We start from the raw sequence: 27,913 nt of genomic DNA on the forward strand, positions 1-27,913 counted from the left end.
CTTCATCTACATCCTCTTCCATTTCCATAATATTGTCCTTAAGAACATCGCACTTGTATAGACCCTCTATATACTCCTTCCACCTATCTACTTTCCCTTCTTTGCTTAGAACTGGGTTTCCATCTGAGCTCTTGATATTCATACAAGTGACTCTCTTTTCTCCAAAGATCTCTTTAATTTTCCTGTAGGCAGTATCTATCTTACCCCTAGTGAGATAAGCCTCTACATCCTTACATTTGTCCTGTAGCCATCCCTGTTTAGCCATTTTGCACTTCTTGTCGATCTGATTTTTGAGACGTTTGTATTCCTTTTTGCCTACTTCATTTGCTGCCTTTTTATATTTTCTCCTTTCATCAATTAAATTCAATATTTCTTCTGTTAGCCAAGGATTTCTACTAGCCCTCGTCTTTTTACCTACTTGATCCTCTGCTGCCTTCACCACTTCATCCCTCAAAGCTACCCATTCTTCTTCTACTGTATTTCTTTCCCCCATTCTTGTCAATTGTTCCCTTATGCTCTCCCTGAAACTCTGTACAACCGCTGGTTCAGTCAGTTTATCCAGGTCCCATCTCCTTAAATTCCCACCTTTTTGCAGTTTCTCCAGTTTTAATCTGCACTTCATAACCAATAGATTGTGGTCAGAGTCCACATCTGCCCTTGGAAATATCCTACAATTTAAAACCTGGTTCCTAAATCTCTGTCTTACCATTACATAATCTATCTGAAACCTGTCAGAATCTCCAGGCTTCTTCTATGTATACACCCTTCTTTTATGATTCTTGAACCAAGTGTTAGCTATGATTAATTTGTGCTCTGTGCAGAATTCTACCAGGCGGAATCCTTTCATTTCTTAGCCCCAATCCATATTCACCTACTACATTTCCTTCTCTCCCTTTTCCTACTACCGAATTCCAGTCACCCATAACTACTAAAATTTAATCTCCCTTCACTATCTGAATAATTTCTTTTATTTCATCATACATTTCTTCAATTTCTTCGTCATCTGCAGAGCTAGTTGGCATATAAACTTGTACTACTGTAGTAGGCGTGTGCCTCGTGTCTATCTTGGCCACAATAACGCGTTCACTATGCTGTTTGTAGTAGCTTACCCGCATTCCTATTTTTTATTCATTATTAAACCTACTCCTGCATTACCCCTATTTGACAACTCAAAAAAGAAAACAAAAACATCGTCCGAACAGGCCATGAAGACTCAACAGTACCGAACGGCCGCCGTGTCTTCCTCAATATTTAGGCGTCAGCGGAAGTTGATACGGAAAGGCATGTGGTCAGCACACCACTCTCCCAGCCGTTGTCAGTTTCCGTGCCCGGTGGCGCCGCTTCTTAATCAAGAAGCTCTTCAATTGCCCTCACAAGGGCTGAGTGCACCCCGCTGGTCAACAGCGCTCGGCAGACCTGGACCGTGACCCATCCAAGAGCTAGCCAAGTCCGACAGCGCTAAACTTCGGTGATCTGACGGGAACCGGTGTTACCAATGCAGCAAGGTCGTTAGCCATCAGTTCAAAAAAGTAGATAAAACTCCGCTTGACGCCTTCCTAAGAGACAATCTCCACCCCTTCCAAACTAACAATGTAATGTAGGCCAGATGTGGCTTGAATTCAAAGAAATAGTATCATCAGAAATTGAGAGATTTATACCAAATAAATCAACGAACGACGGAGCTGACCCTCATGGTACACAAAACAGTTCACAACGCTGTTGCAGAAACAACGAAAAAAGCATGCCAAATTAAAAAGACCGCAAAATCCCCAACATTAACGATCTTTTACAGAAGCTCGAAAGTTAGCCCAGATTTATATGCGAGATGCTTGTAACAGTTCCCACAACGAAACTTTGTCTAGAAACCTGACAGAAAATCCAAAGAGATTCTCGTCGTTCGTATCGTATGCTAGCGGCAAGACACAATCAATGCCTTATCTGCATGGTAGCAATGGAAACACTATCGATGACAGTGCTGCTAAAGCAGATTACTCAACACAGCCTTCCGAAACTCCTTCAACAAAGAAGACGAAGTAAATATTCCAAATTAGAATCAAGAACAGCTGCCAACATGAGTGACTTAAAAGTAGATATCCTCGGAGTAGTGAAGAAATTTACATCAAGAGCTCCATACGTAATAATCATATTCGACCGCTCACTCGACGGGAGATCCGTACCCAAAGACTGGAAACTTGCGCAGGTCAAACTAGCATTCAGAGAAGGCAGTAACATTAATCCACTAAATTACAGGCCAAAATCATTAACATCAATATGCAGCAGGATTTTGGAACATATATTGTGTTCCCTCCCCCACCCTTGCCACAATCCGAGCTTGTGGTACATCTCAAATGACGTTCCTGTCGACGGGGCGTTAAACTCAATCTTCCGTTTTTTCTCAACTCTCTCCTCATAATGTGAAAATATTTTGATGACGCCGATCTAAATAGGGAGAAATTATCATCATAATAAAATGAGGAAATCAGAGCTAGCACAGACAGATATAGGCGTTCGTTTTTTTCCCACGCGCTGTTAGAGAGTGGAATTATAGAGAATTATTGTAAGGTGGTTCGGTGAACCTTCTACCAAGTACGAGTACTTGAGTGTGATTTGCAGAGTAACCGAGTAGGTGCAGATGTAGACGTATTCATCTAATCTTCAGCATTCACTTGTAGTCATAAATGCCAAAAGCTTCTGTTCTCTTCTTTCCGAACCACTTACGACCGACGTTCAATTTCCGTACTAAGCTATACCACAGAGATACTTTCCCAACAGTTGACTACTACTTCCCTTTGCCAGTATTATGTTCCTGATACGTTCAAGATTTCAATAAATGTGGTTCAGTCAACATCATCGAAAGCTTTCTCTAAATCTACCAATACTACAAAACCAGATTCACGTCTCTTCAACCTGTTTTAAGGCGTAGACCTCAAGTATCCCTACATTTCTCCGGACCCCAGACTGATTTTCCTCAAAATCGATATATACCAGTTTTTCCATTCTTCAGTACATAATTTGCGTCAATATAATGCACGGATGACTTATTAAACTAATTATTCGGTAGTATTCACACTTGTCAGCATCTCGCTTAGTAGGAATTTGAATTATCACATTCTTCCTGAAGTCTTTAGGTATTTGCCCTGTCTTGCACACCGGGTTGAATAATTTTTTCATGGCAGGCTCTCCCATGGGCGTCCATAGAGGGAAAGTCGTCTACTTTAGAGGCCTTATTTAGACTTAGGTCTTACAGTGTTCTGTCAAATTCTTCTCGCAGTATCATATCTGCTATCTCATCTTCACCTAATTGCTGTTCTCTTTCTGTAATATTGTTTGTTTTCCATATATAGGCCTTCCTATATTTTCCTTTCACCTCTCAATTTCCACTCTTTGCTTGGTACTGGTTTGCCACCTGAGCTCTTAATTTTCATATAGCTATTTCGCTTCTTTCCAAAGGCGTCTTTAATTCTCCTGCAGGCGACATCTGTCTTTCCCCTAGTCATACATGCAGTAGCAGCCTTACAGCTTTCTCTTTCTTTCCTTTTGTCGAAATCCAGTCACCCATCGCAATTAAATTATCATCTTCCTTAACTATCTGAATAATTTCTTCTATCTCATCACACATTTCTTTCTCATTTGCGGAGTTAGTTGGTATATAAGCTTGTACTACTCTTGCAGGTATGGGTTTCGTGTCTATCTTGGCTACGACAATGCTTTCACTATTGTGTTCGTAGTAGCTTACCCGCGTTTCTACTTTCTTATTCATTCCTAAACCTTCTCCTGTATCACCCCTATTTGATTTTGCATTTACAACCCTTTATACACTTGACCAGTAATGCTGTTCAACTTACCACCAATCTTCACTAATTCCCACTATATCTAACATCAACCTGCCCATTTCCTTTCTTAAATTTTCTAACCTAGCTACATGATTAAGGGATCTACCATTCTAAACTCCGACCTGTAGATCACCAGTTTTGTTTTTCCTAATGACAACACCCTCCTGAATAACCCACCCCGGGATTGGAATGGTGGGTTATTTTCGTCGTACTTTCGGAATATTATACTTTATGAAGGGTACTTTTACTTCTGAATCTGATATTTTAATATGGTTGACACTGGTAGTTTGGAAATATGAATATAAATTTGCATGAGAGCGAGTAATTATTGAGGAACAAATAAAAAAGAAATACTCTGTGTGTTACATAATTACTCACACATGAGCATATTCTCAAAACCCGTTTACCAGTAACGATTAGGTGTAACGGTAGGCGCACAGAACTGCATTACTCCAAATGAAATGCCTCCTGCAGAAGCATTTTTTCCGTCATTTACAAGTTCAGTACTAAAACACTTCACATATATTGTTTCTGTGTCTTGTCGAGGCAATTATGCTATCGCACTGTAACGTTATGACTCCTAGCTTTAAGAGCATTCTTTCAGTGACTTCTTTCTTTGAATACACATGTTAAGTGATGGTAAAGAATACCTTCGTGTTGTCATTGTTACCTGATCAGACAGTCAGAAAAATATTTTCAGCTACTTTCATCTGCTTATACTTTCGTCAATACAGTTTGCATTCCATAAAGGTACACCTGCTGAGACATTGAACCTTCACTTGATATGGACGTCATTGCTTGCTTCTTTATGGTCTGTGTTTCACTTATTGGTGTCCTTCAGCATTTCGGTCACCTCCGGCAATAACTATAAATGTTTCGTTTCTGTATTCATTTAGAAAATTTTCATTGCCATACATATGGAAACTTCTTCCCTGTGTTTCCTTTAGTATTCTCTACCGTATGCACGTGGTTCCTTGATCTATAGCCGGCTGTTTGTTATTCATTTCTAACATTGTAAAACTAGTCCTCTAATTGGAACAAAGTCATACTTAACTTTGAATTCACTTCCAGTAACAAATGCTACAAACATTCCAAGTCACTGGATTTCACCAGCACTTGCACTACCCTCATTTGTACCCAAGACATTTCCCTTTATTTAAAAATAAGGTATAACACCATACGTTTCATTCGTCTAAAATATTGCAGTATATTGCCATAGTCTCTGCGAAACAAGCAGGCTAATTCGACTAAAAGGAAATTGGTATACGAGTATCACATGAAACAATAGAGGATATATATTTGATTAAAAAAATTAATCTAGATCAGCAAAGAATGTGAGTAAACTTCAGATAACGATTGATTTATGCTTTTTCGCATGAAACAGGCGTCGAAAGATACTATAGCGTTTATTTGTGGCAGATAAATTTGAGCCTTTGTTCTAATATTCTCATCATCCCCCGTGTGAAATATACACCACGGTTTTGTGACAAGGGCTCTCTGGAACATTTCCAGGCCATTGAACATATTGGCTCGCTCTTTTTTCAATTGGAAAGCTCCCTGCGAACGTGAAAACAGATACCGTGCTGCATTATTCAGTGCCATTGGATGATATATAGGGAGTGTTATTTTATACCGAGAGTAGATTACAGATTTCATGCAGCATGACGCACTGCCCAAGGCTATGCGAATTGAATGCGCTCCGTCGCGCTGAATAATGGCTGTTAAATATTGTTGCACTATATCTCTGAGGAATGGATAATGACCTATAACGATGTAGGATGCATATTTCTGCCTATACAGTGATGAAATCTTTGCGAAGACAACTGTTACTCAAGCGAATGCAGGACATCAGACACTTCTCCCAGTTGTCAGAAGGGTCGCTTTACAACGATTTACCTGTTGCTGTCGTATTGCCCTGTGATGTGCCTCCTTTCTGTTAGTATTTGAAGTACAATAACATTTCATTTGATTTTTTTAATGTGCTGAACTTCCTCACTGCTCTTTCAAGGATAAACGTAAACTAAAATTTAATTACCGAGCGAGGTGCCGCAGTGGTTAGCACACTGAATTCACATTTGGGGGGACGACGGTTCAACCCCGCGTCCGGCAATCCAGATTTATCTTTCCCGTGATTTACTTAAATGGCTCCAGGCAAACGCCGGGATGGTTCCTTTAAAAGGAGTTCCTTCCTTCCCAATCCGAGCTTGTTGCTCCGCTTCCAATGATCTCGCTGTCGACCGGATGTTAAACACAGTCTTCTTTTTTTTTCTTTAATTTAATTATCAAATACAATGTTGAGGAAAAAGTTTCTCCATAGAAGAGCAAAGAGAACTACGTTACACTTATGTCACATGCAACTAATGGTGGCACAAATAAACGATTATAATTTCTATGTAATATATATTAGTGCTATTTTTAATGTCGAGACATCGTATTAAAAAGACTTTATGTATGCACTGTGCACCTATATCGTCGTTTCCCCTTCCTATTCCACTCACGACCACGGGATGAAAGTCTGTCACTATGCACAGGTTTTTCTCTGGATCATCAGTTTTCTTGCATGCGTAGGTTTTTCTCTGGGTCATTAGTTTTTGGCATAATTGTGACCGCCACGGCCGCCAGCTCAAGACTAGCACTTACTTCCTACATTCACAATTATTTTTTGTATATAACCACTCAATGTCTTTCCCTGCTACATTTGTCCTCTGCGTGTTCCTCTAGTACCATCTCTAATTCTAGCGTCATTACAAAGCATTTCGGAAAGATGTCCGCGATGCGTAAAAGATCTCCGCAGTACAAAATGTCTCTCTTCTAACCTGCTCCACCTCATTTTTTTTTAATTTAGTGGAGGATAGTTATATGAATATTCTTTCATTTGCCATCGTTTTATCTAATAAACAGAAACAGCTTCGGTTACCGAGTGCTGTCTGTTATTCAACTGGCACACACACACACACACACACACATAGACAAAATTTGCTTTTACTCTTCTTACATCTGTTGAATAATCGCATGCACTGATAAGCAATACTTTTCCGTTGTTGCGCTGTCTCACGTCTTTCCTTCGATAGAAGAGCATATGTACTTACATACGCCAGCTCCTACCACATACAAAACAACAATGTACAATGAGACGCAATAATTGAGTAATTCCGCAAGTTTGTGTTAAGAACTGATTATTTAATTCACTTATGTTTAATAGAAACACTTAACAATCGTTTTAAAACTCAAATTTCGTAATATGAAATCACACTATGAAAAATGCGTCATATTGTGACTTATCGTGTAATTATAGGAGCTGCGCTTCCAACAACTGCCAGAGAAATTACTGAGTACACAATGATAGTTGGGTTGTTTATCGATAACATGAATCCTTTTAGTATAATTTAGAAATTCCAATTAGTTAACTTAAATTATTTAAGTTCCTACTACAAAGAGCTGTTTCTGGTATTTTATTTACTCTAGGAACTGCGCTAACGTGTAGGCACTTGCTCAGTAAGGCGTTGTCGGACCTACGTTTGCTTATTTTTTTAAATTTTTTTTTAATTTTTTTTTTCTTTTGCTTGGAGTCAGAGCTGAAAGTCTGCTATGTTCATACCCTTTATTTTCCTACCTGAGTGACCCCTCCCGTCGGAAGTTCGAGTCCTCCCTCGGGCTTGGATATGTGTGCTGTCTTTAGCGTAAGTTAGTTTAAGTAGTGTGCAAGTCTAGGGCCCGATGCCTTAGCAGTTTCGTCCCTTAGAAATTCACACACACACTCTACCTGAGTGAGGTCGATGACAATTTCTGGTAGCGGAACCAGGGCAACGTATCTCTGGACCACACCGATGCTGCTGACCTAAGATGGCGGCAATGAAGCTTTGTATTAAATAAATTCAATAAGAATTACTTCCTTTAAAATTGATTTCAGCAACCAAACCAATGAAGAGAAATGTTGTGACGCCCCAAAGGAAAATTTCTGGATGCGATTTAGATGGTATATGGGTAAAACACAGTCTCTTTGTGGGAACAATGCACTTGCACAATAAACAATCCAGTCGGAGGAACATTCGCAACTGAGCATTATACCAGAGAATGCAAATACCGCTACAGTTTTAAGGTTCTTTTATTTAGAACACGACCAGTTTCGGGCTCTTATATGTCCATCTTCAGGTGTTATTAGTTCCTGCTGTGACCCCGAGCCCCGCCGTGGATTACCACCGATTGCAGAGCATAGAGTAGCTACTCTGTGCTCTACGATCGCTGGTAATCCACCGTGTCCTGTCCTAGTCGCCGCGGCGCTCGGGCCACAGGACGATCTAAATAAAAGAACCTTAAAACTGTATCGGGGTTTTCAACCTCTGACTTGAACAATAGATATAACTGATGAGCCAAGCGCCCTTCTATTTTATGATACGCACAAACACGCACTATATCTTGACAGTAAACTAAATTGATCTAAATTGCCCACAAGCAAGGGAGACCAGTAACGATGGTCTTTCACGAAAAGACAGTTCGCTAGTTGCCACAACTCGTCTACACCATATAGACGAAATAAACCTCTCACTTCACTGAACAATAAAGTTCACGCAACTTCAAGCTGTGTAAAACAGTTCATTCACGTTCTGTTCACCATGTCTGAAACGGACCCATTATCAACTCAGTCCCTCAAACAAGCTACATCTACCATCTGCTATTAAACAGGTTTTGATTTTTTTTCTCTTCTTGTCATACAATCTTCACGCGAAAACATTTCGTTTCCTCCTCCGTCAGCGGATCCCCTTCTGTTCTTTTCTTGAGCCGCATTCACCGTCTCGGAATACTTCTTATAACTGATGTTCTATTACAAGCTTACCGAGACGGCATTACTCAGTCTTCTTCGTACATCAGTCATATCTCCAAAATCGCTCCTTCTGATTAAAGTCCCTCCTTATCACACTTCTCCACACATCACAATCTACACCTTGTCTCAAAACGTTACTTCTTTTTCAGAACTTCAACTGACCCTCCTTTAGCCTACTTCCATGTCTCACACAATCCTTCTGCTCTCAAGAGTATTCTCGTTCGTGCAATGACAGAGATATAAATTTTGCGTTAATGGGTATGGTAGGCCTACTTCAATTATATAACCATACCTGTACGTGGAAGACTTGTTTGCAGAGAATGACAGTGTCATTCTGGGCGCTGAACATTGGACTAAAAAAGCGTGAAATTCTTTGTAATTAATATTAGCTTGTAGTTCAGATAAATAAATAACTGAATAGATAAAAATTGGAGGAGGAAGCAGTGAATGGTATATTTGAAATTAAAAAACATTCCATTGGCCTATCTCTTCGAAAAAAAAGAAAAACCTACATAAATCTCGACATAAGTTAAAAGATATCATGAGAATATACAGCGACTCGGCAGATTTAAGATGATATTTCTAAATATCTCACTTTATTACAAAAAATATTGAATGGGAAATAAAAATTTATAAAATAAGACAAGAAGTTTAATCATTATAGCGGTAATGTTGCAGAAAGATAAAAGGCAGGCAGGCATCAGGCAGGCACTTCGTGTTCAGGCCACAAGTGGCCCATCGGGACCACGAGACCATCCGACCGCCGTGTCATCCTCAGTTGACGATATGAATAGGACGGGCGTGTGGTCAGCACACCGCTCTCCCGGTCGTTATGATGGTTTCCTTTGACCGGAGCCGCTACTATTCGTTCGAGTAGCTCCTCAATTGGCATCACGAGGTTGAGTGCATCCCGAAAAATGGCAACAGCACATGGAGGCCTGGATGGTCACCCATACAAGTGCCGGCCACGCCCGACAGCGCTTAACTTTGGTGATCTCACGGGGACCGGTGTATCCACTGCGGCAAGGCCGTTGCCCAGAAAAATAAAAGGAAAAAATTGAAAAATAATAATAATAAATAAAAAGATAAAGAAAAAATACATTTAAACATGTCTTTGTGCTACATGTGTAGCCAGTCCTAAGCCTTGATGATATTATGACAATACTGTTGGCAGAGCCTCCCCCACTGTGGCGGCTTCTTTTTACGGTCGGAAACCCCACGGGTAAAATATTCGTAGCCGGAAAAACTACACTGACGTCACAAGTTGCGAAGCCCTTCGACGCCTGCAAGGCGAGTGCTACAACGCAGTCTATGGCGCGGTTGCTTCGCTCGGCTGCACCGTCGGGAAATTCAAGTTGAACGGTGCTGCATCCATCTGGGCACAAATTAAACGGTACCGTGCCCTGCACAGCACACTTCGTTTCTTTTTTAGCTGCCAATCTATATGAAGCCTACCCTTCTTCTAGTATTCGGAGTACATGAAATTATGTATCCAGGAACATACCCTGAATAAATGCTCTCTTCTGTATAAAGTAAGACCAAAGAAATGATTTATAAAGCAATATGTGTATGATTTAAACAAAAAGGAACATAATGAAGGGTAGTTACAATTTACCTGAGCAACGAAAATAATAGTGGGCTAAATGAATATTTGGCCAACTGCCTTGCCGCAGTGGCAAAACCGGTTCCCGTCAGATCAACGAAGTTAAGCACTGTCGGGCTGGGCTAGCACTTGGATGGGTGACCATCCAGTCTGCCAAGCGCTGTTGGCAAGCGGGGTGCGCTCAAACCTTGTGAGGCAAACTGAGGAGCTACTTGACTGAGAAGTAGCGGCTCCGGTCTCGTATACTGACGTGCGGCCGGGAGAGCGGTGTGCTGACCACATGCCCTCCACATCCGCATCCAGTGACACCTGTGGGTTGAGGATGACGCGGCGGCCGATCGGTACCGTTGGGCCTTTCAAGGCCTGTTCGGACGGAGTTAAGTTTAGTTTTTAATGAATATTTCAATGAATTCGGCGATCACACTCATTTGTGATAAGTTCATTATCTGATTTCGATAACGTGTAGATAACAACCTTGTAGGCAAGTATGTGCCATGAGCACGCATGTGTCAGTCTTTTAGCCAAAAGTTTCCTGCCTAGGAATCTCAAATCTAAAGATGCACAAGTCAGTTGTGCATAATATCATGCACACCCAGCTCTCACGGATTCCCCTCATGGTGACTTACTTATCTTTCGACCTGTAAACCACGTTAAGAAATGTCGAAAGCGTTCCGCTAACTGCAGTGTAGAGAACGTTTATCCAGACAGTAGTAGTGACTCATTTTGACTAGTATTCGTGCTGAAGACACACAACGTGTACGGATTCGTGCTGCAGTTCGTTGCAGGTTGCAAAATGCACACAATACCACGAAAACGCACAGCCCAGTCACATTACTCTGACCATCGCCAGAAGGTCGAATAAACTTTTTCAGTGCGAGACGTGCGGGAATGGAGTCAATGAGATTCTGGAAGGTATCGAAACGGATACAGAGCCATGCCGGCTCCAGTGCCTTGTCCAGCTGCTCTACGTTTCTCGGTTGAAGAGCCGTGGCGCGAACAGCACGATCGAAATGGTCCCACAGGTTCTCTACCAGGTTAAAATCCGTCGAGTTTGGTGGCCAGGGCCAGTAAGTGCGCATGTACACTGCGAGCTGGATGACGTCTTCCACTGTCCTACTGATAGATGCTTTGGTGCCACAGAAAAACAAACTGCATGTAGCGGTGGGCATGGCCCCATAGGACAGATGCATACTTGTGTTATTCGATTGTGACTTCCATAGTGACTAGATCACACACGAAATATTACGAAAACATTCCAATGACCATAATGTTCCCTCTTGGTTGCAGGATATTTCCTTTCAGATGTTTCACGCCGTACACACCAACGACCATCTGTTCGATGGAGCGTAAAATGTGATTCATCTGAAAAGGTAACCTGTCGCCACTCAATGGACGTCCAACTGCGGGTTTCTCTTTTTTTTTCCATCAGTCGTCTGAATAATATGATGCGGCCCGCCATGAATTCAGCAGATCATATAATTCTTTCTACTTTCACCCAGGATATCAATGTCATCAGCGAATCGTATCATTGATATCCTTCCACCTTGAATTTTAATCCCAATCCCAACCTTTCTCTTATTTCCATCATTGCTTCTTCGATGTACAGATTGGACAGCAGGGGCGGAAGTCTACTTCAATGCATTAGCTGTTAAGCTGACTGTGCGATAATTCTCGCACTTTTCAGATCTTACAGTCTTCGGAATTGTGTGGATGATATTTTTTCGCAAGTCAGATGGTATGTCGCCAGATTCATACATTCTACACACCATCGTGAATAGTCGTTTTGTTGCCACTTGCCCAATGATTTTAGACTAAGATTCCGAATGGAATTTCATCCGTTCTTTCTACCTTATTTGATCTTATGTCCTCCAAAGCTTTCTTATATTGTAATTCTAATACTCGATCCCCTATCTCTTCTAAATCGACTCCAGTTTCTTCTTCTATCACATCGGACAAATCTTACCCCTCATTCCTTCAATGTACTCTTTCCACCTACCCACTCTCTCCTCTGCATTTAACAATGGAATTCCTGTTGCACCCTTAATGTTAACACCAGTGCTTTTTTTAATTTTATCAAATGTTGTTTTGACTTTCCTATGTGCTTATGCTTACTCAGTCCTTCCGGCATTCATTTCATTTTTGATTTCTTCACATTTTTCGTGCTGCCATTTCGTCTTAGCTTCCCTGCTCTTCCTATTTATTTTATTCCTCAGCGACTTGTATTTCTGTATTCCTGACTTTCCCTGAGCATTTTTGTACTTCCTTCTTTCTTCGATCAGCTGAAGTATTTCTTCTGTTACCCATTCTTTCTTCGCAGTTAGCTTGTTTGTACCAATGTTTTTCTTTCCAGCTTCTGTGGTTGCTCTTTTTACAGATGTCCATTCCTCCATTCCTCTTCAACTGTGCTGCCTACTGAGCTATTCCTTATTGCTATATCTATAGCCTTATAGACCTTTAAGCGTATCTCGTCATTCCTTAGTACTTCCGCATCACACTTCTTTGCGTGCTGATTCTTCCTGACTAATCTCTGTATCTCCAGCCTGTTCTTCAGCACTACTGAATTGTGATATGAGCCTATATCTGCTCTTGGGTACGACTTACAAACCAGTATCTGAATTCAGAATCTCTGTATGACAATGATGTAATCTAACCGACATCTTCCCACATCACCCAGCCTTTTCTAAGTACGCCTCACCTCTTGCGATTCTTGAACGGAGTATTCGCCATTACTAGCTGAAATCTATTACAGAAGTCCATATCCTCTTTCGGTCCTTGTCCTAAGTCCATATTCTCTTGTAACCGTTTCTTCTACTCCTTCCGGTATAGCTGCATTCCAGTCACCCATGACTATTAGATTTTCATCTCCCTTTACGTACTGTATTGCCCTTTCAATAGCTTCATACATTTTTTCTGTCTCTTTATCTTCAGCTTGCGACGTCGGCATCTATACGTGAAATATCGTTTTCGATTGTGGTATGCTGTTGATTCTGATAAGAACCACACTGTCACTGAACTGTTAACAGTAATACATTCTCTATCCTACCTTCCTATTGTAACGAATCCTACCCTTTTATACCATTTTCTTCTGCTGTTGATATTACCTTATAGTCATCTTAGCAGAAGTCCTTGTCTTCTTTCCATTTCGCTTCACTGACCCTAATATATCTAGAATGAGCCTTTGTGTTTCCCTTTCCAGATTTTTATTAGCTTCCCTACAACGTTCAAGTTTCTGACATTTCACGCCTCGACTCGTAGAACTTCACCCGTTCGTTCATTATTCACGTTTTTTCTCATCGTCAGTGGCAGTCTCCTCACGGAGATCCGAATGGGGGACTATTTCACAGTCTTTTGTCAATGGAGAGATCATCGTGACACTTTTCAATTACAGACCACATTTCCTGTGGATAGACTTTATGTGTCTGTAATGCAGTGATTTCCTTTGCCTTCTGCATCCTCAAGTCGTTGATCATTGCTGATTCTTCCGCCTTTGGGGGCAGTTTCCCACTCCAAGGATAACGGAGTGCCCTGAACCTCTGTCCACTCCTCCGTGCTCTTTGACAAAGCCGTTGGCAGAATGATGGTGACATCTTACGCCAGAAGTCTTTTGCAGGCAATGCAGATAATTAATCGAAATTTAAGAGTAGCGGGTTTCGAACCCGGGAATGAGTATGTTTTCATTACTAACCAAAGACTCTATTCCTAGACCACGAGTGTCAATAGCGGTACTGACATGCAAATTCCATAGTTTGTCAGCGATGACCAAGCATTCAACACAGTTGTATGAATCAGGCGCCTCCTGAGGAGTCCCAAAAGCAGCAACGTTCGCCGAACGTTCGTTGTGGGGCCACTACTGGTAGCCGTTAGGTTCATCGGGGTGGTCAGTTGGTCAGCTATTGCACGTCTATTCGCCCGTACACATCTCCGCAGTCGTCGTTCTCACCTCTCATCTATAGCGTGAGGTACACCACAGTTGCCTCCGCGCCGGTTTTGGACCGCGACATTTTGCCGTTCATGGTATATTTTAACCAAGCGAACAGTTTGCACTTTACAGTTTTAGCCGTTTCTGAAATGCTTCCACTCTTGGCCCGAAAGCCAATGATCATGCTCTTTTGGGGTCAGATAAACTACTCTGTTTCCGCATTACGACAACGACTGCACTCATTTCCGCGTGTCTCCTGTGCGCTTTATGTACCCTGTACTGCTCATGTTGCTGCATGCCGCCTGTGAGTGGTTATTGCGTAGTGAGGTCGAACATAGGTGGTATTTATAATGTGACTGGACTGTATAACAGAATTTATCGGTAGCACCGGAACGTGAATAAACCTCAAAAATTTTGATTCAGTTGATAATTATTTCATCTAAAACATAATCATTCCAACAATAATGCACATAATCGTCACCACGTAGAATCCCTGGTTTAATGATTCCCAAAAAATAAGGAATTGAGTGATAAAAATTCCATATTATTTGGAAAATACATTACACTAGAGGAAAGTGTGATGAATTTGAAAATCCTATTATTCGGATGGACTAATGGAAACCCAATTCTGTACCACGTACCTCAAAAACTAACTTCAAAAGAACAATGAACGTTAAATTTGAACATAGGTAAATACACATTAAATATCTGGAAATGCTTCAGGCATTATTCCCCCAGTTACGAAACGTGAGCCGGAATCTCGCCACAGTTTTGTAAGACGTAATCTGAGAATGAACAACTGATAGCATTTTCGAAGCATCTTAATACGTTACTTGTACACAGTCTTAGTACCTGGAAAATGTCAACTAGACCCGAAGAAGACTAGGCAGCCTTTGTGCCATTCATACAACCTGCACACAGTGAAACACGTGGTATCGATCTCTTCAGAATGGTTGGCTCTACAAATCGCCGACCATCATGATTTGGACTTTCTGTGATTTCCCTAAAACGCTTAAGGTAAATACCGGGGTGGTTCCATTGACAGGTTCCAACCCGAGCTAGTGCTCCGTCTCTAATGACCTCGATGTCGACGAAACGTTAAACTCTATCTTTCTTTTCTTCTTTCTCACTATGATGTCTCATGTCTAGTGTAGTGTCCGCTTTCCCAGGATGTGGCAAATTTTATTTTACTACGCAGTTTTTGAGGCTTTCTTGGGCATTTGTCGACATATTGCCTTTTCTTCTGTCTCTGGTTCTTCGGAAGTAGTTTGTTTGACTATTTTTCTGGCGTTTCTCCAGCACGAGTGGTTGGCATTGTCAAAGCTTCGCTTTCCATTGTGACCAAATGTCCTTCGTGTCACTACAGTCGTCAAGGTAGCATAAGGGAGGCAAGACGTGTGCGCCATCTCTGTGAACCGTATAATCTTTGTTATGCATGTTGTCGCATTTTAAGTGTATTGTTTCGTATTATCTAGGGTGGATTTTGGGAACACGCCCACCATTAAAGTTTTCTTCTCTTGATGGGACTCCGAATTTCTAAATACTTGTTCATAAGCAGCAGTGCTGCCAAATTTGTGACTATCTGTCCATGGTATCCTTACGCCCTATTTCAAATGCCTCCATTTTCTTTGTTAATACCGTGTACGACTCCATGCCTCAACTCCTTACAGTAGGACATCGAAAACGTTGCATCGAAGGAGTCGACTGGGATGTTTAATAGTTCATCAGAACTTTCCTCATTTTATGCAATATCTTCGGTCCTGATCATTTCTGCAGCAAAGTTCTTGAGAGAAGTCCCAGTCAGTGTTGCTTGGATATACCAAATATTTATACTATGAAACCATTTCGATATTATCGTTATCGAGTTCAAGAGTGACCTGAATTACGTATTGGTTTCTACTGACAACCATCCATTTCGCCTTCTTGGCGTTTAAACGTAAACCAGTGGTCTTGCTCTCTTCAATAACAATCTTTTAGCCGTTTCTGCTGCTCCTTCAGCCTGGTAGCAAGTGAGACAGTGTCATTAGCATATCTGTTTTTGTTGATGGTAAGTCCATCAACCAACACTTTTTAATACTTTCCATCAAAAGCACCTCGGAAAATCTTTTCAGAGTATACATTGAAAAGTCAAGGGGAATGAATGCAGCCCTGGTGAGCTCCTGTTATAACTAATGCTTCTGACAACTGACCACCGATACGCGTACCAGCATTTTGGTCCAGTATAGATTTTCAGTCGGGTGTCACAAGCATCCAGCCCCAGTTCATCTAAAATACGTACTAGTCTGTCGAGCTGAGCAGTGCAAAAGCTTTTTCATAATCTATGAAACAAACATAAACATCGACATGAGCATCACGACATCGTTGAATCACTACCGAAAAATGAACTACGTTTCCTGAATCCCGAAACTACTGCTGAATCCAAACTATCTCCAATGCTCTCCTCACATGTACAGTATATTCTCAAATTAAGTGTTTTAAGGAATAACTTGTGGGTATAGCTCATTAAACTGATCATCCTGTAGTCACTGCGGCATTTTGCCCTGGACTTTTTGGAAAGTGAATTAGCTGCTGCCGGCTTAGTGGCCGAGCGGTTCTAGGCGCTACAGTCTGGAACCGTGCGACCGCTACGGTCGCAGGTTCGAATCCTGCCTCGGGCATGGATGTGTGTGATGTCCTTAGGTTAGTTAGGTTTAAGTAGTTCTAAGTTCTAGGGGACTGATGACCTCAGCAGTTATGTCCCATAGTGCTCAGAGCCAAGCCAATTAGCTGCTACAGTTAGAACAAGGAAAACCGAAAGCTGATTTACAGTAGTACCGTCGTTTCACGGCGGTGGACAGAAGAAGGGAAAAAATTCATTGTCGACCTTTGTGTTTGTACCTAGCTCTACGATACTTTGCCGAATATGTTTAAGCACGCTCTGCACGTGAACTGGGCCTCGCGACAGTCTATAGATCACACATCTTCCCTCAGATTGCTGCCATCGGCTTCGGAAACTTGCGTCGTATACATGGTGACCAACCAAATACAATACATTCCCTTTGCACAACCGCGTGGCTCGACGAATGTGGTGTTTGGCCCTTTGTCAGTAGTTCCACTGACAGTGGAACTCACGGATAAATAAGTTTAGCCTGGAGAGTGGTACTCGTCCGTTCATTCGACGCACCTTCGCGACTTAGTAAGGCCCGACAGTACTGCCGATATCTTCTAGTGTTATGGCACCTGTGTTCTCATAGCTGTAATCAAGTTACAATCACGTAAGCCGTGCACGTCTTTTATAGACTACTGTTATCGCTGTGGCCTACATTAATGGCAGTCTGCAACCGTATGCGTGTCTCTCATGGTACATATTGACACGCGTTCCATCCAACATGTGACTGTACACTATCACACAGGCGTTCGCTGGTGGCCATTTCGTTGTGTTCAACAGAAAAGGCATAGTAATCTGCAATCCGTAGGATTTAAGCCGTAGCACCGCTATCATGGACCATGGCTGACCTCTCGAGGAAACTTGTCCAGCAAGGGGAATCGTTATCGCATGCCATGTTGGATATATTCACCCACAGCAGAACCACATATGCGCATGTGATATTGCCTACACACATCTTCATCTACATATTACGAAAGCCAGCACAGGATGCGTGGCGGAAGATACCCTGCAGCACAATCATTTCATTTCCTGTTCCATTCACAAATGTAACTAGGGAAAAACGACTATATGTTTCCGTAAAAACCATGACGTCTCTTGTCTTCGCGGTCCTCACCCGAAATGTACGTTGGCGACGGTACAATCATTCTTTTGTGAGCCGCGAATGACAATATTCTGAATAGCGCTTTACGAAAAGAACTTCGTCTTCGCTCCAGGATTAAGCACAGAAAATTTTAGCTGTTGTGTTGAAAGAACGTTTCGCTAACTAATCTAGCAGCATGCCTGTGAATTTTTCCGATCTCTTCGGCCAGTACTGAACAATGTGTCATGCTAATGTAATGTGTGCGTTCTCCTTTACAGATGACACATACGTTACATACCTTTTTATGTCACTGGAAAAGTTAAATATTGCGACCGAAATAAAAATATGACTTTACTCCATTATAGGCCAATCAGAGTAACCCATCAAAACAATAAATTAGTGTTCTGATACTATTCACCGTAATCTTTCCTTTACCAGGAATAAAAACTTCCATAAAAGAGTTATTTTCTTAACATAATTACTAGTATATGTCAAATTAAGATAAGTACAATTTTTTCAGAAAAAAGTGTTTTATATCATTATTACTGTAAATGATTTCACAGTAAAATCTATGCCTAACAGAGGATTGTTCATTTTTTTTTGTTGGACTCTCGAAAACTGTTTTTATCATTGCTCGGACAGAGCTCAGAAATCCGTGACTGGCTCATCCATTTGGAATTCTGGGAGTGTGAGCAACCTGGAAACGATGTTAGTCGCTAACATGCAAGAGCACGCTGGTTAGTTTGGAGCGCTGTAGGTAATGCAGAGTTGATACTAGGTCCCGTGACCTTCACTACTGACGCAGGTCGTGGCACTGGGGTGCTGTGCATGTAGCATGTGCCGTTGCAGGGAATCAGTGCAGCAACATCGAGACGTGACAGAACGGCAGAAAGCAGCTATCATGTTTGGACGTGCCCAGGGCCACCCCGTGCATAAATTTCCCCATATTTTGTTTCGTGAATGAGAACTGTCCACAATGTCTGCGAAAAATGCTGTACCATTCGCAGATATGTAACACTGCGTTATAACAGTGGTTGTATAACGGTTTCTACCGACAGGATCCATAGTGTCTTGCCTCATTCAACAGAAATTACTGCTTTCAGCGAACGCAAGTCAATTCTTGACCAGTTTCCGGGAGATAACTGCAAGCTTTGGAATCGCGTACTTCGCAAAAACCCTTATACCTCCACGCAAAACTACAAGTGTTCGATGGTTCAAACAACATAGAAACTGGACATAAGCTGACACGGAGGTTTTCTGGGTACGGTGCCGCGTGATACTGCAAGTAACTATGACTGATAAAACAACTGTTTGGGCCACAGTTACTTTGGCCTTACTGTCACAATGACAGCTTTCAGAAATATTCTTTCTTCTACTATAATGAAAAAACAGCCTCAGTCTACTTCTGGGTAGACTCAGAAAAAGGCCACTGTAACCATTGCCGGAACGTTTGTTTTATGAGTGACAGTTATTTACAGTAAGACGCGGTACAATACCCAGAAAACTTTTATGTAAACGGAGTGTGGCCACGGAAGCCTACGCAATTATACAAACAGTAGCTGACTAGAGGTGTATATTGTTCTCCAACGAGTCGTGATTTTGCCTTATTCTACATGATTCAACGCCTCGAATGGACCGTCTGTCCTCAGAGGTGTTTCAGCCACAATGTGAGGAGGGTATAGTTACGGTCGGAGGTGGTTCTGTGATGATTTATGCGCCGAACGAGCCCATTCATTCAGGTTAGTGTAAACGTAGTGTAAACATATCGATACCACCCCCTAACGTATCAAGGTTGGTAACAGAACGGCTAGTTACTGTCTGATGCTGACAGCAGTCACATGGGAGCTGATGGAGCCAATGGTGTGTGCCCACTGAGCCACACTTCCAGCAATTGTGTACTATGAGCGCCTTTTACCACCACAATATAGGACAGCCAGCAGTAACCGCCCATCCCAGCTGCACTTGGAGCCACTAGGCTATAACATCTTCATTTGTGTTCCATCCTTGTTGTCGACGATGAGCTGGAATCTGTTTCTTGCTGTGTTGTTGTCATGAGTCGTTCGCTTGTAGAAATGCATGTTAAGTGAAACCTTCAGTTTACTGATATTAATTTGTTCGCTAAGCATTTCTGCTCCTATCCAGCTTTCCTACGATAACACTCGTCACACAACTCTGCAGCTCACCTATCCTCACCACTGTTGTGCGCAACAAACATGAACCAGGAAGTTCGTTTCAATTGGTTAAGTGTAGCCCATTCTTACGCATCTTCATAATGAGCACACCGTGAACACTCCCGTGTTTCAGCAGAACAGTTGTGTTCACAGGGCTGCACGCATACCTCTCTGGATTGACGAACACTAAAGCATCCTCCCGCAAGTTGACGGGTGCGCTAAATCACTATATCTTAATCACATAGAAAATGTCTGGTACTATTTGAACTGCGGGTGACGCGTGATAGCCGCCATCGCCTCAATTTGTTAGCCCTACGAGATAGAATCGGAACTGAGTGGCTTCAGCTGGATGTGGCACACCTGAAAAAGGCTCTCTCCGACGCCGAACTGCGTCTACTGTCATGGTTAGAAGCGGTATTATACGGTGTTAATAGCGTGATTGCACCTAGGACGGCACATCTTGTCCAGTGTGCTTACGGCTTACGGGCATTTGATTTGCTTCGATTATTCGTGTAACTCGTCAATTTGTAATAGCTGATGCCTAGTGGTTTGTCTGCAAACACATTAATGCACCCACAAGCCTTGCAATGAAAGCAGCTGTGAAGTCTTTCAAATTGCCTCATTATTTCTCAAAAATTCGCTGAAGTTACGCTAGCGTTGTTAACAGCGATTGCCCGAAGTAAAACTCTGAAGAAGGGGCATCAGTGGTGCTTCAGTAGATCAGTTGCTAGAGTATTTGCCCGCGAAAGGCAAAGGTCCCGAGTTTGAGTCTCGGTCCGGCACACGGTTTTAGTCTGTCAGGAAGTTTCATATTAGCGCACACTCCGCTGCAGAGTGAAAATCTCATTCAGTTCGCAGGCACGTCACGCAGTGCCGTCATTTCGCTTTCATTGTCAATGTCGGAAGTAGTAACTTCTGAACATTTGGTAATTCATCCAGTAGTACCTATAGCAGGCCACTACGCAGGTCACGAGTACTCATACTCCACGATTCCATTGCTGAGCAAGGGAGATGACCCTTACTTGCGAGTAACCTGAATCCATTCGTGACTATTTAGTATAAAAGCTGAAAGTAATTATTTCAATAATCAGAACGCAACTTAAAGAGAAATCGGCACTTATTATCAACAAACCGATTTGTTATATCACTGGAAAAGACTCAGATCATTCCCGTTTTCGAGAAGGATTGTAGAACTGATGCACATACTTACAGGCCTATATCGCTGACGTCAGTCTCTTGTACAGTCATGGAACATGTTTCATGCTCACGTATTACGACAATTTTGGAGAACGAAAACTCCCTCTATAACAGCCAACAAGGATTCCGTAAACTGTGACCTTGTGAAAAATCAGCTCAGTCTGTTCCTCAAATTCACGGTGCTGCTGTCATCAGTGCTCAGGTTGATGCCGTGTTCTTTGACTTCAGTGAATGAAATATGACCGTTCTTTGTACCGGAAGAGATTTGTCACTAGATTTCATGGAACAAAATACACTGGATAGACGTAAAGAGCATTTCAGGAATACCTCCACAAAGTGTACCAAAAAGTTACAGCTAACAATACATACAGGGTGTAGAGGAGAGTGAGTACATAATATTTTGGATGTCCGGAAACGTACTGTTTCCGTTCCACGACGGTTCGGATGCTTAACTCATCCACTTCTGCTTGAGAAATTGAATTAGGCATGACGCAATACAGTTATTAGATAATAATTCGAAAGGAAACATAACGGACATTCATTTATCATTGAAGCACATTTGTTTGTATTAACACTTAAGCATTACGTGTTTACATTATTCCAAAATATAAAAGAATACAGCATACTGTACATACAGGACAGTAGTCACGCATTACAACAGCGGCTCGATGTGTCGACCATCAACGTTGTTACAGACATTGTACCTACGAAGCATGTTCTGGTTTCTTTTCCCCTCAGCAGACGTGGACGCGTTAAACATCTGAACTGAAACTGTCGTAGAACGGAAACGGTACGTTTCCGGAAATGGGTTCCTATTCAAAATATTATGCGCTCATTCCCCTCTATAATTCCTAGAAGTTTGTAACGGGATATTCCAAACACCCTATATAAATGATCTACTCGATAACGTCAGAAGAATGTTCGCAGATGCTATAGTTGTCTATCAGAAGGTAGCGACGCCAAGACGCTTTAATTCCCTTGCGGGAAGAACTCAACATTAGTGCAGGGAATGGTAGCTGACTCTGACCGTAAGATAAATGTGGCTTACTGCACATAAATAGACGAAGAAATCCACTACTTTACAGTTCTGGTATTGGTGACAAGTAACGGGAAACATTAACTGTCTTCAAATACCCCGGAATTACAATCCAATGCGGCCTGAAATGGAATGCCCAAATGATACAAATAGTAGGAACGACACATCCCAGGCTGCGATTCATAGGAAAAATCTTGATTCAATGTAATTCGTCCATGAAAAGGGTGGTTAAGAAAACAGTATCTCCCTCTGTTTTTGAGAACTGCTCTTAATTCTGCAACACTTACCAGTTTTGATTAATGGTAAATACAGATAAGGTCCAACGAATATCGACAAGTTTCGTCAGGGGATTTATTCGACAAAATAACCTTGTGGAGGTGGTATAAATACTCCAGTTGGAATTCTACAAAAGAGACGTTGTGTTCACAGCATGGTTTACTATCGAAATCCAAGAGGGTTCGTTCCGTGAAGATTTGGACAGCATGTTACTCCCTCCCTTGTAAATCTCGTGAAATGATCATTACGAGCTACGAGAAAATACGCAGCTCAAACATTGACCACATTATATCGGTTATCAAAAAATGGTTCAAATGGCTCTGACCACTATGGGACTTAACATCTATGGTCATCAGTCCCCTAGACCTTAGAACTACTTAAACCTAACCAACCTAAGGACATCACAAAACACCCACTCATCACGAGGCAGTGAAAATCCCTGCCCCCGCCGGGAATCGAACCCGGGAAACCGGGCGCGGGAAGCAAGAACGCTACCGCACGACCACGAGCTGTGGACTATATCGGTTATCGAGTGCAGTTAAAAACTGAAGAAACTGCAAAATAATTCCAGATCCAAAGAAGGCAGATGCTGACAGAATTCATAAGATATGCTTGCAAAATATTGATACAAACTACTTACAGAGGAATGGAAAAAGAGCTGGAAGCCAGACACGAGGAAGATTAGTTTGGATGCTATAGAAGTGTAGAACCACGCGAAGCAATAGTGGTCCTTCTCTTAGAGGTGGTGGTGGTGGTGGTTAGTGTTTAACGTCCCGTCGACAACGAGGTCATTAGAGACGGAGCGCAAGCTCGGGTTAGGGAAGGATTGGGAAGGAAATCGGCTGTGCCCTTTCAAAGGAACCATCCCGGCATTTGCCTGAAACGATTTAGGGAAATCACGGAAAACCTAAATCAGGATGGCTGGAGACGGGATTGAACCGTCGTCCTCCCGAATGCGAGTCCAGTGTGCTAACCACTGCGCCACCTCGCTCGGTCTTCTCTTAGAGGATAGGTTCAAGGAAGGCAGAACTGCAAAACTACCTTTGTAACATTTGTAGATTTAGAGAAATCTCTTGACAATGTTGACTGGAACAAACTCTTTGAAACTCTGAAGTAGATAAACACACCAAGTGAAAAAAAATGGATCAAATGGCTCTGAGCGCTATGGGACTTAACATCTGAGGTCATCAGTCCCCTAGAACTTAGAACTACTTAAACCTAACGAACTTAAGGACATCACACACATCTGTGCCCGAGGCAGGATTCGAACTTGCGACCGTAGCGGTCGCGCGATTACAGACTGAAGCACCTAGTGAAGATTGAGAGGTTATTCACAACCTGTACAGAGACCGGAGTTAAAGGACATGAAAAGGCAGCAGTGTTAGAGGGAAGTGAGACATTGTTGTGACCTAGCCCCGAAGTTATTGAATCAATGCAATTACCAGTTTGCAATAAGAAAGTTCCATAATTAAAGTTCAGGGAAAAGGGACTTGAGGTCTGTCGATGGCATTGTAATTCTGTCAGAAACAGCGAAGAAACTGGGAGAATAGTTGAATGGAATGGATAGTGAACATCAACAAAACTAAAACGAATGTAATGGAATGTACTCAAATTAAATTGGGCAGTGATGAGGGAATTAGATTAGGAAATCAGGCAGTAAAAGTAGTAGATGATTTTTGCTATTTGGGCTACAAAGTAATTGATGATGATGAAACAGAAACGATATAAACTGCAGACTGGTGGCTACAGCACGAAAGGCATTTCTATAATAGATTAAGTGTTAGAAAATGTTTTCTGAACGCGTTTGTGTGAAGTGTAGTCTTGTACGGAGGAAAACTTGAACGGTAAACAGTTCAGACGAGACAAGAATAGAAGATTTTCGTATTTTGTGCTATCGTTGAATGCAGACGATTAGATGGGTAGTGGTGAGAAGATACTGAATCGATTTGCGAAAAAAGAGAAATTTGAGAAATCGACTAAAAGAAGTTTTCAGTTTATTGGACACATCGTGAGCCATAAGGAACCGTCAGTTCCGTAATGGAAGGAAATTAACTGTAGAGGGACAGCAAAGGATGTTGCTTGCGGAGTAAATGAGCGGTAATATCGAAGCCCGGAGATGGCCGCTGATGGTCAGCTGCTACCGGTAAATACCCGTGTTCCGCTTTTACACCACTAATATGAGGTAGTTTGGCAAAGTAAACACTAGTAAACAGAGGGTTAATCACACATTTTAATCCGTTGATGTTTGTCGATTTAGGTGCGTAATTCAGTTCTCTACTTTATATATGCCACTCCATGTGGACCAATCTCGGTCTAATTTATTATTTAGCTATTGTACACTATGATAAGTAAGTTTCTTTCCACAAAAAGATAGATGTCTATTCCATAAAGTTTCTGGATTGCAGCTGGATAACGTCGACCTCTTGCCACGTTATTTCGGCTCACAACCATTCAGCCGTCTTCATGTTCTGCAGTGGAGACTGCTAGTTCACATCGTTACATTAACACCAAAAACTGGCGCGCAGACGCATGCGCAAAGACAGCCACTACTTGAGTAACCTCTGTGGAGTTTCGCGCATATGCATAATGAGCTACTAAACTATGTGATCAAAAGAAACAGGACAGCCCCAAAAACAAACTTTTTCAAATAATATTCAAAATGTTCAAATGTGTGTGAAATCTTATGGTACTTAACTGCTAAAGTCATCAGTCCCTAAGCTCACACACTACTTAATCTAAATTATCCTAAGGACGAACACAAACACCCATGCCCGAGGGAGGACTGGAACCTCCACCGGGATCAGCCGCACAAACTTTTTCATATTAGGGGCATTGTGCTACCATCTACTGCCAGTTACTCCATATCAGCGACCTCAGTAGTCATTAGACATTGTGAGAGAGCAACATAGGGCGCTCCGCGGAACGGACTTCGAACGTGGTCAGGTGACTGTTTGGGTGTCGCTTGTGTCATACGTCTGTACGCGAGATTTCCACACTCCTAAGCATCTCTTGGTCCACTGTTTCCCATGTGACTGTGAAGTGGAAACGCTAAGGAACACGTACAGCACAAAAGCGTACAGGCCGACATCGTCTGTTGACTGACAGAGACCGCCGACAGTTGAAGAGGGTCGTAATTCGTAATAAGCAGACATCTATCCAGACCATCAAACAGCAATTCGAAACGGCATCAAGATCCACTGCAAGTACTATGACAGTTAGGAGGGAGGTGAGAAAACTTGGATTTCATGGTCGAGAGGCTGCTCATAATCCACACATCACGCCGGTAAATGACAAACGACGCCTCGCGTAAACTATGGGCGACTGAACAGTGGAAAAATGAACCCCTTGTTGTCACAGCACAGGCCTACATTAATGTTTTAAGCACCTTCTTGCTTCCCACTGTTGAAGAGCAATTCGGGGATGGCGATTGCATTTTTTCAACACGATCGAGCACCTGTTCATAATGCACGGCCTGTGGCGAAGCGGTTACACAACAATAACATCCCTGTTATGGACTGGGCTCCTGCAGAACACCTTTGGGATGTTTTGGAACGTCGACTTCGTGTCAGGCCTCAACGACCGACATCGATACGTCTCCTAAGAGCAGCGCTCGGTGAAGAACGGGCTACCATTCCACAAGAAACCTTCCAGCACCTGATTGATCGTATGCCTGCGAGAGTGGAAGATGTCATCAAGACTAAGGGTGGGCCAACACCATATTGAATTCCAGCATTATCCGTGGAGGGCGCCGCGAACTTGTAAGTCATTTTCAGCCAGGTGTCCGGATACATTTGATCACATAGTGTACATGAGCGATTTCTGTCGGTATGCGCACTCTCGAAATTAGTTCAGATGTCAGTATGAATAAAAAATTAAATGTTGCTAGACATGTCATACGTCATAAAATGTTTTATTTCTGAACAAATTTAAGATGTCATAGGGTCCCACGCCTTATCCAGTTGAAATCTGCCATCACGATTAATAATATCTTGCACTAAAAGTGTTTCCACTAATTCCTTAATAATTGAATCCAATAAGCATATCATCGAGGCCAAGATTTCCGTGGCAGAGTAATCCATGGAATGTCCATGGTGATACAACCATCGGCTATGGATAACTTACTGGGCTGTGAAAGGCGAGTGTGGTGATCATGTTCAACGCGTCTTCCACGCACTGTGCGTATTGTCTGACCAATGTCGGCTTTGCCACACTAGCCAGGTATTCTGTAGATTCTAGCCTTCTGCAATCCCAGATTGTCCTTTGCCGAACCGAGACGAGCACACGTCTTTGTATATGGGCGGGAGATTACTTTAACTTGATGTTTTCTTAAGATTCTGCCTAATTTCGAAGAAATATTGGCGACGTACAGGAGGCACGGCCTGGACTTGAACCATTCGTTTTCCTTTTGATCACGTGGGTGGTCACGTTTCTTCCTTAAAGTCGTACTGATCTGATGTGGAGATATACATTACCTTTGAACACTGCTTATAGGTGTTCCAGCTCCTCTGCAAGGCTGTCCCTATGAGACACAATATGTGCCCGGTGAACCAACGTTCAAGGACGCTCATAGTTTGTGATGGGTGGTGGCAGCTAGCCGCCTGCAAATACAAATCTGCATATGTGAGCTTACGGTAAACGGAATGGTCTAATGATCCATCCGCTTTCCAAGGCATCCAGAAATGGCAGACAGCCGCCCTTCTTCACTTCCATCGTAAATCTTATATTCTCGCGAATAGAATTCAGATGCTGTAAAAAGCGTGACAGCTCTTCTTCAGAGTGGGGCAACACTACAAAAGTATCGTCCACATATCGCCAGAAGACGTGTGGTTTGAGTGCGCTCTCCTCAAAGTCTTCCATAAAAAAGTTTGTTTCCGGAGGGGATACGACTACCTTTGACAACACCATAGATTTGCTCAAAATATTCACAGTTGAATATAAAGCAGATTGGGGATACAGCCTGATGAAATAGCGCTCTTATATCAGCTTTGAACTTACTTCTGATGAATGACAATGAATCCCTGAGAGGAACGCTAGAGAAGAGACAGACGAGGTTCTTGAGGAAGAAAACATTTCATTAGGTATCAGACGTCTAGCGATATTTAATTTTTTATGCATTTTGACATCTGAACTCTTCGAGTGCGCATTCCGGCCGACAGCGCGCGAGTAGTATCTCATTACACATACGCCTGAAACAGTAGAGGGAGCGAAACTCGACGAAGTCGCTCAAATAGTGGCGTCTTCGCGAGGATTTCTGGTACAAAGGTAGCGATGTGAACTCGCAATCTCCAGTGCAAAACACTCACCTGAAGATTGCTGAATGGTTGTCAG

The 27,913-nt window shown here is 42.3% G+C and overlaps 1 pseudogene; it reads right to left on the minus strand.

Annotated features, from left to right (window-relative positions):
- Positions 1-9,573: 9,573 nt before the first annotated feature.
- On the minus strand, positions 9,574-9,691 carry LOC126459176 (5S ribosomal RNA; annotated as a pseudogene).
- Between the last annotated feature and the right edge of the window lie 18,222 nt (positions 9,692-27,913).

This window comes from Schistocerca serialis, chromosome 2, assembly GCF_023864345.2.
Source record: "Schistocerca serialis cubense isolate TAMUIC-IGC-003099 chromosome 2, iqSchSeri2.2, whole genome shotgun sequence".
Lineage (NCBI taxonomy): Eukaryota > Metazoa > Arthropoda > Insecta > Orthoptera > Acrididae > Schistocerca > Schistocerca serialis.